The sequence below is a fragment of the Lactuca sativa genome, chromosome 6 (genome assembly GCF_002870075.4).
Source record: "Lactuca sativa cultivar Salinas chromosome 6, Lsat_Salinas_v11, whole genome shotgun sequence".
NCBI lineage: Eukaryota > Viridiplantae > Streptophyta > Magnoliopsida > Asterales > Asteraceae > Lactuca > Lactuca sativa.
In genome coordinates, this window is record NC_056628.2 from 13,168,469 (window position 1) to 13,174,468 (window position 6,000).

Genomic DNA, 6,000 nt, shown 5'->3' on the forward strand with positions numbered 1-6,000 from the left:
GATTTGGTCATCGGTTGACCCTTGTGGCTTCATGCTAGTGCAAATAATGTGGAACATCTTCAAGTGCTTATGAGGGTCTTCGTTCTCCAATCCATGAAAAGTTGGTAGGTGGTGGACTAAACTTGACTTCAATTCCGAACCTCCTTCCAAAACCGGGTAATTGATACCGGTTGGAGATTGTGTAACATCAGTCTCCATCATTTGCCTCAAGGTTCTCTCGGGAACTTCTCCTCCGTCCGCCATTACAATTGGTTCAATAATGGGTGGATTTTGTTGTAGGGGTGCTGTTTCGGGAATTTCTTGGCGAGGGTCGGGACTAGAATCGGGTTCTATATCACTTAATGAAGCGGTTTCAACCTCCGGGTCCCCGTGGGGGTTAGAAGTTTGACCACGTTCAACTCGTTTTTCCTTAGCCAAACGCCTTGCTTCTTTTTCGATTTCAGGGTTGTAAATCAAGTCACCTGTACGCTGAGATCTGGGCATAGAGAAACAAATTGATTAAAAATAAACCAATCCCCGGCAACGGCGCCAAAAATTTGGTGGTTGTCGAGACCAACACAAATAATAACCCTAAATATTACACACTAAAATAGTGTATAGTGGTAAAGGGATCGAATCCACGGAGATTGGTTCAATTTATAACTCTATGAAAAATCTCTTTGTAAAAATACTTGTAAAATGACAATAAAAATAAAATGGGGGGTTTTGGTGTTTTGAAATACTTGAAACAAACTAGAATTAACTATGATTAAATAGACAAATGCAACAAAAATAAGAGTTTGATGTAAAATCAATAAGGGAGAGATGGTTGACTTAAAGTTTCCTCACTTTGACTTTTGATGAACATATCATTAGAATCCAATGGTGCAATACTTTGATTTAAATCCTTAATTTGGCTATAGTAATCCAAGGAGCTTGAGATTACCTAGACTTTTCTTAATTGTTGAAATGGCTAGAGAAGCTCATAACAATTTCCTTAGTCAAAGTCACTAATTCCAAATAGCATGTAATTAGTGAAAGTCAACTAGCATTAAGAACCAAAAAGTCACCAAATCCAAGAGGGGTCAAATGCTTTCACCACCATGTTGGAGGAAATGTTTTTATGATTGTGTGAAGCAAAAACAACACAAAAATCATTTGTTGCTTGCTAATTTGAGGATCCTTTACTTAATCAAGAAATTAGCCAACTAATCACCACAAACACATTTAAACTCATGAACTAAAACATACAAGTAGTGATAAGATGTTAAAACACAAAACATTCCCATAAAGATTTAAGAACATGTTCATGGATTCTTCAACATTCAACAAAAGTTCAAAGGATTAACCAAAAGTCAACCAAGATTAGTTTAGCCAAGCATGGCTAAACCCAAAGAAACAAAGTTAGAGAAAATTGTACCAAACATTAAGCAAGAATCAAGAGGTAAAAATATGATGTTCTTCAAGGGTTCTTGGCCTTCAAAAGTCTCCAAAACTCCAGAGAGAATCTTCAAAAATCGGATGTCCAAGAGTATGCAAAAGATGGGCACCAACCTTCCTCAAATAGCTCAAAAGAAGGATTCCCGAAATTGCCCCTGCAGGGCCTTGCGCGACCCGCGTGCTGTTGCGCGGGTGGGTTGCGCGGGTGGTCCCTGAATGTAGCATCTTTGAGGTTTTGGGCCTCCATAGCTTAGCCCACTTGGCCCAGTTCGAGTCCAATAAGCTCCTAGCCCATTTTTCTTCAAGTTTTCTTCATTTTAAGCCCAATTTGATTTCTCCAAATCCTCCAAAGCTCATGAACTCGCCCGATTTATGATCTACGCGCGCTTGAATATTCTCCCGCATCTTGCAAATTTAAATGTTTATTTCTCTCCAAGCCTTCAAATAATCATCAAGCTCGCTCCATGCATCATCTCCACCACCCATCAAGCCTAAGATCCTTGTTTTCCACCAATTCCCATCGCTTTCCATACGTCCCGAACATTCCCGCTCCACTAGTCTCCATGAAATCTGCAATAAAGCTCACGAAACTAGAAAGTGCCCGAAATAGTCATAAAATAACAAAAAGGAAAATATGCATGAAAATTAACTAGATTATGGATGAAATATGCTAAAATAAACTATAAAAAGAAGTAAACAAAACTAACTATCAGGCGGCACTAGGATAGTGTTGAAGACGACTAAGCAGATTCAGCAGGTCAGACAGAGGTTACTGACGGGCCAGAGTCGCCATAAGAGTTATGCAGACAGGCGACGATCCGAGCTAGAGTTTCAGGTTGGAGATTTTGTCCTCCTGAAGTTATCCCCATGGAAAGGGGTGATCCGATTCAGGAAACGGGGAAAGCTAGGGCCCCGATACATTGGTCCTTTTCAGAGTGATCGCCAGAGTGGGTAGGGTAGCCTACCGGTTAGAGCTACCAGCAGAGTTGAGCCAGATTCATAACACCTTCCACGTGTCCCAGTTGAGGAAGTGTGTAGCCGATGAGACGGCAGTGGTAGCATTAGAGGACATTCAGGTTGATGCGAGCCTGAATTATATTGAGAGACCGATTTCGATTCTGGATCGGAAGGTGAAGGTTTTGAGGAACAAGAAGGTGCCTCTGGTTCAGGTACAGTGGCAACATCGGAAGGGGTTCGAGTGCACTTAAGAGTCGGAGTCCGAGATGCGTGAGCAGTATCCAGAGTTATTTTCGGAGCCTGACTTCAAGGGCGAAGTCTGATTATAGTGGGGGAGAATTGTAACATCCCAAGTCCAGTTTTACCTTATAAACCCTTGTTCTTTTGGTACTTGTCAAGTTTATCCTCTATAGAGACAAATGTGGCAAATGAGTACGCGGGGTGTATGCGAGTTTAAGCTCAACATACTCATGTGCGTGCTTTTGAAGCAGAAGCCACCTAGTACGTTGGGCGTACTCATGTGCGTGCTTATTGAGTTAGGACCGTAGGGTCCACCCAAGTTGTGGGACCGGAGGGTCTCCACTGAGACACATTGACTGGAGGGTCGTATTGGGTTAGCCTCAAGTGGCTAAAATGATGTGTGTGGTATTTTGGGGAACTCACTAAGCTTTGTGCTTACCGTGTTACGTGTTATGTGTTTCGGGTACTTCTCAGGATCGCAGGAAGGCACCGGCTTGATTGTACACACATCTGCGCTGGTGTAACGCCCGCGTTTCGGAGCTAAGCATTTTCAGATGATGTAATAGTCTAGGTCAACTATTGTAACTCTTTTTGAAGTAATAAAGATGAAATATTTGGGTATTATGTGAATTATGTGAATTTATGTGCTTATTACTTATTTATAAATGTGTAATAAATAAATGATAAAAATAAGCGTCAAAATTAAAGTGTGAGATAAACCCGGTATCTCTAGATAAATTTGTAGTAGTCGAAACAAGGATTCCGGGGATATAAATAACGCCGAAATCCGAGTTATAACGAAGAAGTTATGACCCGTCGAAGTTTCGCGACGGAACCGGCACGACACTGGGAAGCGTAAATAGTAAATTTACGATGGAAAGACTTTTAGCCTTACCGATCTAAACAAAAGGCGTAGAAAATGTTATACCGAGAGCGTCCATAAAAGAACACCCAAATCTGACTTCGTATGAGGAAGTTATGATTTTTCGAAGTTTCGACTTAGCGGTGTACAGCTCGAATTTCGAATATTAGATCGCGCAGTTTTTAGCCGACACAACCTAAATGAGAATCAAAGATCTCATTATTAGTAGCGTAACGATAAAAAGACAGACGAAAACGGACGTCGGATGAAGAAGTTATGAGATCTTAACGGACCAATCCTGTCCCGGCCTGTTAATAATATAACTTTTAAAATAAAGTCAAAATTAGCCGACGGAGTCTAAACAAAATTTGTAGAGTACGTTCCCACCTACGTGTGGATATAAATAATGTCGAAAACGGAGCTCTTATGAGGAAGATACAAAATTTTGAAGTTCGAGCTCGGATTTGTGAAGCTGTTGATGACATGGCCGAATCTCGGCCGACTGATGATGATCAAGGCTCGCTTCGGATGAGTGAAACACCACCCCTCGCCTACGCCCCACGTCCGAGTTTGGGTACGCCTAGCTTACCTCGATCCTTTTCCCATCCGGTGTGCGAACCAGCTGGTGCGAAGCTGGCAACCCTATCCGGAGTTACACCCAGCGTAACCAAAGGCTACGCCCAGCGTAGTCCGAAGGTGTTGAGAGCCTATAAAAGGCTGCGAAGGGATCCGACTAATTCACACATTTTGTAACACCCATAATCAGAAAGACCAAGAAAGGAGAAGAAAACCCTAAGTCAAGGGGGTCAACTCGTCGAGTCCAGGGTGGAACTCGACGAGTCCGAGCGGGATCCGGGTCGTAGAGTAAGTAACCGACTCGACGAGTGGGCAAGAGGACTCGGCGAGTCCGGTCTGAAGAGGAAAACCCTAAATTCGGGACTTTGTGCACTATATAAACATCTCATTCTCTCCCTTAGGGTTCTGTGTAGCCTCTCTTAGCCAGAACACGAAACCCTAAGCCTCTATTTTAGCACATTCAAGCTTTCTTGCCATTTTGAGTGATTTGAAGGAAAAAGGAGGAAGGAAACCTTTGGTGATTCAAGGATTGGCTATAGATCCAGAGTTAGTGTGACTTTTCAGATCCCTTGAGGTAATAAGCTGACCTTATTGCAGTTAGATCTATCTTATGGTTGAGATTTGGGCATTTTTGGGTATGGAGGAGGTTTATTTCGAGTTTGGAGTATATCTGAGGTTGCTACCTCAGATCTAGGCTATTAAGGATCCAAAAAGCCATAAAGTCTATGCCAATAACTCAATAAGTTGTTGGTGAAGCCCCTTGGTCACAAAACATAGCCTTATAGTGTTTTAAGCCCATATCTCTTTGGTTTCACATAAAGTTTGCAACTTTACTTGAGGAATAGACTTGGGAAGGGTGGATCTATGAGTTGGAGCCCCTGCATGGATCGAAAAGCCACTGTATGGATTAAGAACTGAAGCTACTCGGCGAGTCACATGGGTGCACTCGACGAGTTGGATGAAAATAGATAGGGACTCGACGAGTTGGAAGAACAACTCGACGAGTCTGTTGAATATTGCCATGGACTCGACACCTTTTCTAGTTAAGACTTAGATCGGTGAGTTAAGTGGTGACTCAGTGAGTTGGTCAGGATGGGACTCAGAGATCGTTGAACTCGACGAGTCTCGGGGTGACTCGGCGAGTTGAGGCGTATTGTGTGAGTTTCTGAGTATAAGGACTCGACGATGGGTTGACTCGGTGAGTAGGGTCAGTCAGGAAGATTGACTTTGACCAGAGTTGACTTAGTTTGGTTTCTAGAATTCAGTTTGGAACTAAGTGATATGTATATTGATATTGGTAGCTCGGGGAGCTAGTGGAGCAGCGGTTCGGAGATTTGTCGGTCAGCAGCAAGAGAGTTATCAGCAAGTTCAGCAGTGCAGGTGAGTTTCCCTTTGTGTGAATGGGTCTAAGGCCACAATGTCGGCCCATGTAGATATGAGTAGGAAGACTCAGGGGTTAGCCCTAGGCATTGTATGCCAGGATGATATTTAGGACCAAGGTCCATTGATAGCGGGCGGGTGCCCAAGGAATGGTTTGCATGATAGGGTATACTTTTTGTCTGTGTGATACTTGTATGTGCCTGGTAGGGAGGTGAGTTTGGGCGAGGTCCCGTATCTCACCAATAGCAGAGTGTGGACGGTGTTCCACATGTCATTAGCAGCAGATCAGGGGCGAGGCCCAAGCGAGGGAATGAATGAGTGTGGGTTGGGCCCGTATCTCACTATCAGTAGGAGCGTGGATGGGGTTCCATGACAGGACAAGGGCGAGGCCCAAGATAGGCGAGGCCTTAGGACAGGATTCATTAGTACATGTTTAGTTTATGTGTTGCGATATGTTTATGTGTTGGTATATGTTAGCGGGCGAGGCCCAGTGACAGGCGAGGCCTAAGTGAAACAGATTTGTATTCTGAGCAGGGATCGAAGCCAGGAAGGGCCTGGAGCGGCGG